The sequence below is a fragment of the Beta vulgaris genome, chromosome 3, assembly GCF_026745355.1.
Source record: "Beta vulgaris subsp. vulgaris cultivar EL10 chromosome 3, EL10.2, whole genome shotgun sequence".
Classification (NCBI taxonomy): Eukaryota; Viridiplantae; Streptophyta; class Magnoliopsida; order Caryophyllales; family Amaranthaceae; genus Beta; species Beta vulgaris.
The window spans coordinates 21,554,167-21,567,075 of NC_079204.1; the positions used below are offsets into that span (position 1 = coordinate 21,554,167).

The 12,909-nt window shown below is 38.4% G+C and overlaps 1 non-coding gene across 1 annotated transcript; it reads left to right on the forward strand.

Annotated features, from left to right (window-relative positions):
* The first annotated feature begins 11,262 nt into the window (after positions 1 to 11,262).
* LOC125496241 (small nucleolar RNA R71) lies at positions 11,263 to 11,369 on the forward strand. The gene has a single exon (XR_008968833.1). It is a non-coding gene; the product is annotated as a small nucleolar RNA R71 (small nucleolar RNA).
* The last annotated feature ends 1,540 nt before the right edge of the window (positions 11,370 to 12,909 follow it).

The following is a 12,909-nucleotide window of genomic DNA, read 5'->3' on the forward strand; positions in this document are numbered from 1 at the left end:
GATCGAGTCCATTCATGGTACATCCGGGTGTACCATGCTCATGGTACACCCAGGGGCATTTCTGTAATTAATTGCAAGTTGAGGGGCATGCTGGTAATTTCGGGGCAATAAATAACAAAAACCAAAAACCAAAAATCTGAATCCAATTCTTCTTTCTTGCTCATTTCTCTCAATTCTTGCTCACCAGAAAAATCTGATTTTCAATTCTTCTCTCTCTCCTCCTTCCAAACCTTCCAAACACAACAATAGAGATCTGAAATTCGCGAGATGAATGATGAGATGATGATGACGCGGACTCGGGATGATGACGCGGACTCGAGATGATGATGATGAGGCGACTGAAGAGACCCACAACCCATCCACGACGATGATGAAGACCCATGACCCAGATCTGATTATGTTTTTGCTCATTTGTTTTGTTGTTGTTGTTTTTCTCATTTCCCCTCAGTTATTCGTATTGCATAAACCAGATGTTTTTGTGTGTTTAATATGATTAGGACATGAACAAAATTATGGGTGCTGATTTTGAATTATCATTGTAGGAATGAGCAAATGTATTTAGCAATAATTTTGAATTCTAATGTTCAAATGAGTCAAGCATCTATGCTTATTTAGAATGATTGAAGATTATGTGCTCATTTACATAATTTGTGTTGGATGATTATTGATGTTTAGTCAACTCTTATACTTGCTCTAGTTTTTTTTTTCTATTAATTTCATCTCTATCTTCATTTTCTTTTTTGCTCACCTGTAATTAGTTCGTTTTCGTAACTGCTCATTTGCACCAAGTCTGCTCATTTTCTTAAATGAGTAGAAATACTTGCTCATTTGCTCATTTGCTCATTTTACTCATTTGCGCATTTGATCATTTGCTTGATTTGCTCATTTGCCCATTTTGCTCATATAGCCTTGGGTGTACCATGAGCATGGTACACCCAGGTTTACTATAAAGATTCTCGTACCGGATCGACTCGATTAAAACTCAGTCAAGGGAATATTTTTAGTACACCTGGGTGTACCATGCTCATGGTACACCCAAGGCTATTTTCTCCAAATGAGCAAAATGAGCAAATGAGCAAATGAGCAAATGAGCAAATGAGCAAAATGAGCAAATGAGCAAAATAAACAAAATGAGCAACTGAGCAAAATGAGCAAATGAACAAGCATTTCTACTCATCTAAGAAAATGAGCAAACTTTGAATAAGCAGAAATTACTCATTTTAAGAAAATGAGCAAACTTGAATAAGCACAAATTAGGTAAATAAGCATTGCTCCACACCACCACCACCACTATGAACAAACTACTTTTTCTCTCCTCCTCCACATCTCAACCACTCCGGCGACCGTATAACAAAAAAAAAAAAAAACAATCATTAGCTTGCATAAACTGTAAAAATCAGAAACAAAAGATTCGAAAGTAAGGTAAACAAACCATAATCCTGGACTAATCTCTCTCCTTAACCCAGAAAAATCAAAATGGTGTGTTGAACTACAATGTTGAAGCAAGGAATCGGAAGAAATGAAGTTGAAATTTACAAAACAAACACATGAATTGAGAATCTTCTTCATCGTTTTCCTCGTTTTCATCTGCGTTCCAATCATCCCAACCTTCATGAGCTTCGAATTTTTGGTCATCTTCATCAATGGCAAAATCTGAATCTTCGAGATCTGGAAATGAAGACCAAAACCCCCAAAACGTTACGCCGAAGAAGACGACGACGACGATGAAAACGACGGTATCGTCGGAAATGAGCAACAGCAAAAGCAGCGGCAGCATCATCGGAAAAAATGGCAGTGAAAGCACGCGAAAGAGGAAGAGGAGAGAGAGAGTGCGCGGAATTACGAACGTGCCCCTGAAGTTTCAATTAATCACGAAAATGCCCCTGGGTGTACCATGCTCATGGTACACCCGGGTGTACCATGAGTGGACTCCTCAGTCAAAGCTCGACTTGTACTGGCTCAGTTTGGATTTGAACTCGACTCGAGACTTTAACGAGTCGAGAAGCTCAACTCGAAAGCTCATGAACGAACCTGATAATACTTATATATATATATATATATATATATATATATATATTATATATATAATATATATATATATATATAATATATATATATATATATATTAGAGTTATACCTTATATGAGAAATGAGAATAAATCTCAACCACACGATTGGTTTAGAGTTACAAAGCTTATTCATTAGAGTTATATCCTTTTAAAAAATTTTGAATTCAATTTTTTTTTTTTTTTTTTTGAATTTTTTTTTTCAAATATTTGTTTTTGGAGTTACATCACTTTTTCATTAGAGTTACATCACTTATTCATAAGATTATAGCGTGTAAAATTCATTCTCATTTCTCATATAAGTATGCATTCTCATATGAACTCAATTCTATATATATATATATATTATATATATATATATATATATATATATACACCTCAATATCACATAATAATAAGATAATAGCTTCATTTTCTAAAAGAAAACCTATAAAACTCAAATATTAAAAAAGGGAAAACAAAGAAAACATGTAAAAACTAGGGGTGATAAATGGTCAAGCATGTTAGTGAACAGTTGGAGCCGGCTCGTTTAATATTTGTTAAAGCTCGGCTTGAACAAAGTTCGGCTCGTTAAGCTTCAAGCTCGGCTCATGCTCGAATAAACTTAAACGAACACAAGTCGAGCAGACCACAGTTCGGGCACGACTCGATCGATAAGCAGCCCTACTTGTAGGTTGCAGACGTTATTTAATGTGCTAGATTTATATTTATAATATACTTGTAATTAATGTTATCAGGATCGGTATCCTACTTTGGATCGTATGGGTTGGTAGGGTCAAACAGATGTGATTGGATCGTAGGATCGTAAGATCCTACTATTCGGTAAAATATAGATAATTATGCTAGAATATGGTGAGAATATCATGTTAAAAATCTACACATATTAATAATAACTTATTTCATTAGGAGATGGTGATAGTTTTTCAATACTATAAGATTGAAATAACTTGCAACCAAAATCAAATAGGAGAAATTTAATATGTGAAATTGTTTTATGATTTTTTTACGATAGGATTGGATTGTAGAATTGTAAGATCGTATATATGAAGATTCTATCACGTGATTTTTTGTGGTTGGGTAGGATCGTAAGTTCAGAATCGGAATTTTAACAATAGTACTTGTAATAGTGTCCTATCCTTATTATCATTTTTCTGTAGTAGTAGTCTTCTAATTTTATTGTACTCCCTCCATCCCTAAGTTCATTCATTATACTCTCAAGACTAATTTTTGCTTCTTTGGAACTCTTTTTTTAGTACATTTTACTTATTTTGATGATTTTAGGTGAGAAATGAGCAAAAGAATAGCCTTGGGAGCGCCATGCTCATGGTACACTCGGGTGTATGGTAAAAAAATTTACTTTGTCCCCTAATAGACTTCTCATTTCTCTTTTTCACTGCACGTTTTGTATCTTCAATATCTTTAATTACATATTAACAAAAATTACAGATATTTGATTTTTGTAATGTACACAATGAGAAGAATCTAACAATTAGACCCCACACGACTATGTTTTTTTCTTATATATTGTAAGAAGGTTTGGAATATTTTCTTACTTGTTAATATTGTCGAAATTAGAAATGGAAAGTGTTGTAGCCTAAATAAAATCAATGGCTCCTCATAAAACATGTGGATTCATCCAAAGCGTCCACGTGTCCCCTCCAAAGAAGTAAAAAAGAGGCTTAAACTCTGAATTTTACTGAGCAAAAATTAAAAACCCACCTTTTGGCCTAAAGAATATCAAGGCTCAAATCCCAAAAAAACGGCTGCATATGATCGGTTGATGTTTATCACCCAATCAGTGCCTACCACGTGTCGAGTTATGATTGCTTAGCCAATCAGGTGCCCTTAAATTAGGGTGACCTCAAAAGGCAACAATCAAATCCCAAACACTATAAATACTCCCCTTGACATCAGGAGAAAGGTAACTTTTTGAGCAGTGTGCCAATACTCTGCAGAAATCCTCTCTAACTTTCTCTCTCTACTTTTTTATTACACTCATGATACATGACTTAAGTTTCAAAGAGGGAACCACCACCTAAACCTCCTGGGTGCGCCCCTTTTTCTGCAGGTTTGGAACATAGCTTAGGTTTGGGTAGTAAGATTCAGACATCATTGCACAAGTCTCCATTGAAGAACATTGTGAAGAATAGGAGCTTACTTGCCGATAAAGTCACATATAACATTTGGTACTGCCTGTGGGGAGACACAACGATGATTGACTGTTACTCGTCCAATGTTGGCAAAGAATCGAATTTCAGATATGAGTTGAAGATACGGTAGACGATAAGAGACCACCCCGAGGGAATGATACACCTCCACCCGTCATCAATGTTACTGGTCAAAGTCATGAACATGTCCTTCAGGTAAATCTTGAACGTCAAGTTACTGCTGCTCACTTGGAGAACGTCCTGAATGACTTTCAGACTAAGATGGCATCAGTCGTCCAGGAACAAATCAGGAATAATATGCTATTCTTCCAAGTTAATATAGATCCAGCAGTTAACAATCCAGCTCATCTTAGGGGGTTTCCCCAAGAGAATCGTCTAGATCCAAGTTGACCTGTTCATCAGGAACCCTTTAGGAGAATAGCTAGAGAAAAACAGCCAGAAGACAGTGAGCGGTGAAGGAAGATGGACTGAAATTTATTGGTCAGGACCAGGATAATGTTCGTCCAAATGGGCATAGGATGGAAACAAATGACAACGTGTACCTAGAGGCAAAGAAAGTTGCTACATTACAACGGTTGACCACATGATCTACACCATATCTGAGAGATCCTCCTTTGAGGTTGACATCCAAAACAAAAGGAAGAAGTTTGGACCCTTCTCTTGTTCAACCAAGACAAGAGAAGACTGTAATACAACCAATGGTTTATAAGTGTCCAACCCCAGCACACACGTCATCTAATCCTGTGCTAAAAGAGTATCGTAAGGAGTTAGTTCATACCCATTAAGGGACAGATGGGAGCCCTCCAAATCAACTAGCCAACTTCATTCTCGGCCAGAATCATGGAGGTACCCTCCTTCCCAAAAGGTTAAACTCCCTACTATAGAGCTTTTTGATGGAACAACTGATCTAGACGATCACCTATCTGCTTATAAGCATTAGTGTACGTCCAAGCAGTAGATGATGCTACTTGGTGCAATAACTTCCCGACTACTCTAAAGGGAGTAGCTCAAAAGTGGTTCAACAATCTTCCCCCTAATTCAGTCAACAACTTCACTGAACTCACTTATTTATTCACTAGTCACTTCGTAGCCAATCGACAAGAACAGAAGACAAGCATGCACTTGGGCAAGGTTTTCCAAGGAACAAAAGAACCCCTTAGAAGTTTTGTTAAGAGATTCAATCTAGAAGCACTGTAGATTCAAGATTGACAGGCTAAAGTCGTATCACCTTATCAAAAGTAATCCTAAAGTCCTCTAACAAATAGTAGTCAGGGAAGTAGGGTCGAATCCACAGAGAAACAGTGTTCTTTTCCTAATTGTCAGTCAAATCTAGAGTATAGGAACGAGTGTTTGTGAATAATTATACTAAACTAGACTATAACTATATCAAGAATTATAAATAATAAGAAGTCAAGGGCATAGGTTCACCAATGATCAATATTTCGGGATGAAACACAAAAATCAACAATTAATAATGCAGTTAAATAGGTAAATTCGCTCTCTCAAGTCTAAATCAACCATAGAACGGTATTAACAGGCTCTCGCAATTTATTACTCTACCTATTGAAACTAGCCTTAATATCAAGTTTATACCTCTCGGCGCATAACCTAATATTGCAACACTATAACGATCAAATCTGGCCAAATTTGATTGAATAAACATAAAAACATTCAATAGGAATCAACATACATCAATAAAAATCAAAACTTTATAAACATCCCTTCCTAATTGATCATGGATCCCCTTAAACCCTAGAAATAGACTACTAAATCATAATTGGGGAAAACAAATTCATAATTAAATAAGCAAACATGAATTAATAATCAAGGATTGAATAGGAATAAGGAGAGAAGAGAAATAATACCAATTGTAGAACCAATCTTACAAAATCAAAGCTTCTCTTGAAAATTCAATGTAAATTGGAAAAAACAAAACTAGGGTTCTTAACCAATTGAGAGAAAAAGAGTTCTAATCTCCAATGAATTAATGATGGAAAACAAAAAAAATAGAAAATAAGATAGGAAATAATAATATTCCCCGAGTCTTTATATCTTTCTATTTCCTAAAACAACTAGAAAAATAGAGTCTAATTCGTCAAAAGATAAGGCCCTATTCGACTAAGCAACACAGAATAACCCGCGGGCGCGGGTTTTCGTCCTGCAAAACAATGTCAACTTGTAAAGACCATATCTCGCAAACTATAAGTCCTATCGGGGCGTGTGATACACCGTTGGAAATCTCTTCAAATCTAGTTTCCAACTCCACTAGAATCACTAAATTCCGATCTCTGATAATGAGTTATGATCAAAAGAGTGCACATGACTCAATTTCCTACTTCTTTTAATATGTTTCCGCTATGTTTGGGTTGCAATCTGACTCGAAGATGCCCTTTGGACTTCTCATTTGACTTAGCTCCTTCTAGATGCTTCTCATGCTTAATCTTGTCCAATAATACTCCAATTGTGTTCTCGATACCTGAAAACTATCGAAAACACACACAAGAGTGATATCTTCTCAACTTAAGTAACTATATGCAATTATGGACTAAAAATGCAACTAAATGATCTTAAAATGCAACCTAAATGAATCATGAAATATCTATATTAATATGACTCATCAAACTCCCCCAAGCTAAACTGTTGTTTGTCCTCAAGCAATCAAACAATAGACACGGGAAGAAAATGATAACCTACAATATGGGACTAAAACAGGGTTAAGCACACAATCCAAAACACGAGAGATATCGTGTATCTACGAAACAAAGCCGCATAGCATGTCATGTGACCAATCAACTCAACAGTCTTACCACAAACCCTTTCCCCCAAGCTGGACTTAACAAAACTTGACATACCTCACTATAGATATGTGCACTAATACCCTCTTGTGTTTAGGGCGGAAATCAATGACACTCAACGGTCTCAACCTATATATATAACTCAGAAGAAGCAATACTCTTTAACTTTGACCTTTTGACTCACCTTCAACACGAAAAGCAACACACAAAGATCAAGAGGACTTTCAAGGGTTGTAACGAGGCTAGGGTTAAGGGTATGGATCATATTTTGGGAAATGTGGTGGGAAAGCCAAGAAGGGAAGCAAATATCAATGTAAAAACGGCCGAACAAGGCATTCACAACTTCATATAACACCATCATTACCAAAATATCGCCGAAATATCTTTCATGCATAGTAACCCATATATGACCTTTTCACTTTTCTTTCAAATATGTTCACTTCCTTTGTTTCTTTCATTTCTTTTTCTTCATTCTTTTTCCATATTGCCAAAATCTCTTTGAACCACATTTGAATTCGATGATAAAGCTCATTAATAACACTTTCCTTCAATAAAAAACGCATCAACTACATCCATGTAATACAGTATGACCAAAACTAACATTTGCTCCCCCAAGCTAGGCTTGGGACAATAATCAAATGAGGTTAAGGGTTGTAATATGGGTGAAAGTAGCAAGCAAAGGTCAGAAAGCTCAGCGGGGCTAGAGACGGGAAATACGTAAACAAGTAGAACTCTAGAGCTAAAATCATGAAATGAACGCCTCAATCATATCAAATAGTGTACACAATCAAGTATCAAGGAGTACCAGGTCAAAATCAAGATCAATACATCAACTGAGGAACTAATCACTCATGAAAGAACATAACTGACACAAATTCATCAGTTTATTAGGCACATAAGCTCACATGGGTCAATTTTGTCTGCACTGTAAAGTTAAAGCCAACCAGAGAGATCAAACAGCCTTACTAAGGCCAATCAATCGTATCACAATTATGCTATGAAGAATCATGAAACCACTGTACAACAAAGCTGAAGAGCTGTAGTAGATATATCCACAAAGTTCTCGAAGGTGTGCCAACAATAGTCCCATAGATGAAAACTAAAATGAAATGAGCTAGCTAAAATGCAACTATGATGCAACTAAGAAAGCAGTACATTTTTTTGGTTACACGTAAAATCCTATTCCTAATGAACATGCAAAAGCGTTTAACAACTACAAAGCAATAAAAACTACACTAGAAAGCAATAGAGGATAGAAAATCTCTCCCCCAAGCTAAATACGGCACAGTGTCTCACTGTGCAAAAAGTAAGGGAAGGGAAAAAAGAAAGCTCACGCAATGGGAGCTTCGTCCATCGAGGTTGGCTCAGGAGTAGTGTCGACGCTAGCAGCGATGAGGCTAGAAGCTTCTAATGGCCGACGTAGATCATGGACCTCGGCACGAAGGTCCTCCACATGACGCTTACCACGTGAAGTACAAGATTGATTAATGTAGGTGACTTGATTGAGGAAATCCAAGTATGTGTCCAAGAGTCCCAATTGAAGTTTCAAAGCACATTCAAGAGGAAACCCCAATTCAATGAGAAGGTTTAGGGTTTGAAGATTATGTGAATGGAAAAAGGGGAGGTGGCTTTGTGGATGGGAAGTGGCCAAGGGAGTCTTGAGTTTTTGAGGGTTTTTTTTTTGTTTTTGTTTTTTCGTTTGTTTTTTTTTGTTTGGTGGTGTGTTCGGAGGGTATTAGTGCAGCTCGAAAACTCGCGGGCGCAGGCTCGACCCCGCGGGCGGGCAGAATATGTGTGAGATGGGGAGAGTGCTGTTCGCGGGAGCGGGATGTCGAGTGGGGGGGGTGCGGGGAGCTGTGAATGATGCGATAGGACCCCGCGGGCTGGCAGAAGTGTGGAGGTATTGGGGCCGAATTCCCGCGGGCGCGGGGTGTTGTGCTAAGAGTTCGTCAAGAAATCCCGCGAGCGCGGGCTAAATCCCGCGGGTGAGCAGTAATTTTCAAAGTAAAGCATGTAAATCCCGCGGGCGCATGTTTGAGCTCGTGCTTTCACCTAGGGTCAAAAGTAGCACACCAAAACCACTAAATAACACTTGTTAGCATGGTTAGTCTAATAAAAAAAATGAAGATTGAATTCAAGTGAATTCAAAAACTAAAAGAAACTACGAAAAGAAACGAACTAAACTAAAAAATAAGAAACGAATTCAAGTGAATTCAAAAAACAAAAAAGAATAAAAATAAAAATAAAAATAAATGGAATTCAAGTTAATTCAAGATGAAAATATTTTTGTTCTTTGCTTTTTTTTTTCTAGAAAAATTAGGAGTAAAAGAAAAAGTTAGAGATTCGGGTTTCTTTACCTCAACATTACACACAGATAGATCAAACCTCTTTACCTGTTGGCATCCATCAAGGTTAGATTCGTCACTTGCTAGCATCTTCTCAATAGCATCTACTTCATTGCTCCATATACTGCCATCACCTGTGGAAGAATCAAGACAAAGTACCGCCTCCAAGGGGTCTCCATAGAGAGCTTGGGGCATGTTATCATGGCAAATTACATCAACCACATCAATACTACAACATTTTTCCTCTAGCATAGGACTTTTCAAAGCAGTGCTAAGATTAAAAGTGACCTCATCATCTCCAACAGATAGTGTAAGCTTACCATTTTTCACATCAATGACGGCACCTGCAGTATGAAGGAATGGCCTACCCAAAATGATTGGAATTTGTCTATCTTCCTCCATATCAAGTACAACAAAGTCCACGGGAATAAAAAATTTACCTACTCTAACAGGCACATCCTTTAAAATACCTAGGGGGTATTTAACAGAACGGTCAGCCATTTATAGAGTAATATTGGTAACTTTCAAACTTCTCATATTCAATTTTGAGGAAACAGACAATGGCATAACACTCACACTAGCCCCCAAATCACATAAAGCTTTATCAATGAACAAACTACCAATGTGACAAGGTATAGAGAAACTACCAGGATCTTTTAATTTTGGTGGAGATTTATTTTTTAAAAGGGCACTACATTCTTCAGTAAAAGCAACTGTCTCCACCTCGTTAAAAGCCTTTTTCCGAGTCAAGATATCTTTCATAAATCTTGCATAAGCAGGCACTTGAGTAAGTAATTCCATGAAAGGAACTGTTACCTGAAGATTCTTGACGACTTCCAAAAACTTACCAAATTTGCTTGTCTAGCTTACTCTTGAGGTGACGATTGGGGAAAGGAAGTTTGATAGGAGGAACCTCAATAGCAGGCTTTTTGGCTTCATTGGTCTCTTCATGTTCAGTTGCTTGCTTAGAGTTCTCCTTGTCATTTTTTGGTTCAGCTGGGACCTGTTCCTCATCATTTTTCACACTCAAAGTATCATCAATAGGCATGGGTGGTCCATTATAGTGAGAACCACTTCGAAGAGTGATGGCATTTGCCGAATCTGTAGGCTGAACAGGTTGTGCTGGAAGAGCACCTTGTTGGCGAGTAGAGTTCGAAGTAGCCAATTGTGCCAACTGATTCTCCAACATCTTATTGTGAGCAAGAATGGACTCAATTTGTGCTTTGTCATCTTATCTATCTTTTTGCATTTGTAGCATCATATTTCTCATCTTAACCATCATTGGATCGGCAGGAGGTGCTTGTTGAGATGGATTGAAAGGTGGTCTAGAGAAACCAGGAGGGTGTTGAGAAGGTTGTTGGTAGTACGTCTGGTTCAATTGTTGTGCTTGTGGTTGTGGTGTAGGAGGATTTAGGACATTAGTGCTCTTGTAAGATAAATTAGGATGATTTCTCAACCCTGGGTTGTATGTGTTGGAGTATGGGTTGTTCGGCCGATATGTTTGAAAAGCATTAACTTGTTCGACAGAACTCCGAGAGTCTTGTGCCCAATGTCCAACTATACCGCAATTATCACACAAAATCTCGGATGTAGTACCTAAAGCAGCAACACTTGTAGGCGAGGAGAGTTGCATATTGTCAAGCTTATTGCTGATTGCATTCATCTGTGCAGCTAATAGGGATATAGAATCTATCTCATGCTTTTCACCCTTGTTAGCTAGTCCTCGAGGATTGCCATATTGAGAGTTGTGAATAGCCATCTCCTCGATCAAATCATGTGCAGCATCAATTTCTAGTTTCATGAATCACCATTTGCTGCAGAGTCAAGGATAAGTCTCGAGTTGTTCCCCAAACCATTGTAGAATCCCTGAACTAGGAACCATTTTTGTAGACCATGATGGGGACATTCTCTCTGAAGATCTTTAAATCTTTCCCATGCCTCATGTAAAGACTCATCATTCCCTTGGGTGAAATTTGTAATCTGACTACGCAACCTAGCAGTCTTCTCTAGAGGGTAGTACTTTCTGTAGAAAGCTAGGGCCAAGGTATTCCAATCAGTGATCCCAAGAGTGGTTCGATTAATCCCATTGTACCACATCTTTGCCTTGTCTCGAAGTGAAAATGGGAAAAGAATCTTCCGAATCTGATCTTGTGTCACTCCCTGCTGCTTAATGGTAGAGCAATATTGGCAGAAATCCTAATAATGAAGATTAGGGTCTTCATTAGGTCCACCACCAAATTGTTTTCTTTCGATCATGTTTAACAATGCAGGTTTGATCTCAAAATTTACAGCTTCGATTTCAGGCATTTTATTGCTCTTGGGAAGTTCAGCCAAAGAGGGTTGGGAAAAGTCAGTAAGCCTCTGAGCCATCTCTGATTCTGGTGGAGTAATAGAGACAATGCTGCTAGAATCAGAGTCAGAATCCAAGGGATTATCTTCCCTTGAATTATCTCGCAACTGTCTGGAAAAGTTCTTCTATCTATGAAAGGATCTTTCGATTTCAGGATCAAATGGTAGGTGTTGTAGCCTAAAAATCGACGGCTACTCTGAAGACACGTGGCACTAATCCAGCCCTACATGTGGCATTCATTTAGGCAAAGAAAAGTACAAAGGCCTACAGGTTCTTTGGGCTAAAGTACACTTTTTTGAGGAAAAGGTGTACTGGAAAGCTCTTTTGTGGCCCTAAAATTATACTTAGGCCCAATAAAAGTGAAGCCTGATTCAGCTAAAGGGTAAATTGTATTGACAAATCAGCATTTGCCACGTGTCACCATGTTATCGCTTAGCGAATCAGATGCTCCCAAATTAGGGTGACATCAAGGCATAACAGTCATCCCAAACAGTATAAATAGTTCTTGAAATCAGGGGAAAGGTACGTTTTTCAGAGCATAGTACTCTTATTCTGCCATAAATTCTCTCTCTCTCTACTTTCTCTCTCTAAAAGTTCCTTCATAACCCTGATATCTGACTTAAGCATCGGAGGGGGAAATACCACCCAAACCTCCAGGGTGGGTCCCTTTTTGCAGGTTGCTGATCGGAGTTCAGAATCGGGATTCGTGCCCAATCATTGTTGCACAAGTCTCCAAATTAAGAACCTGAAGTTGGGAGTTGTTGTTTTGCATTACTAGTTTTACACTACATAACATTCGGCGCCGTCTGTGGGGAGACGCAACAATGACGGATTGTCACTCATCAAACGTGGCAAGCAACAAAAGTTTCAGGGTTCAAGTAGAGGACACTGTAGATGACGAGAGGCCATCCCGAGGACGGGACAGGCATCATGCTGCCGTTCATCTGGAGGGAAGAACAGTGACCACTGTCATCCAGGAAAATCTTGATTGTCCAGTGACAGCTGGTCACTTAGAGAATGTCTTAAATGACTTCCAGACCAGAATGGCCGCTGTCATGGAAGAGCAGATTAAGAACAATATGTTGTTCTTTCAGATAAGTCCAAGGGGGAGAGGCAGCAGAGCCGTTCAAAGGGAGGTCTCAGGAGGGTCGTCCAGGAACCAGCCGGCCACCTCGGCCAGAGCTG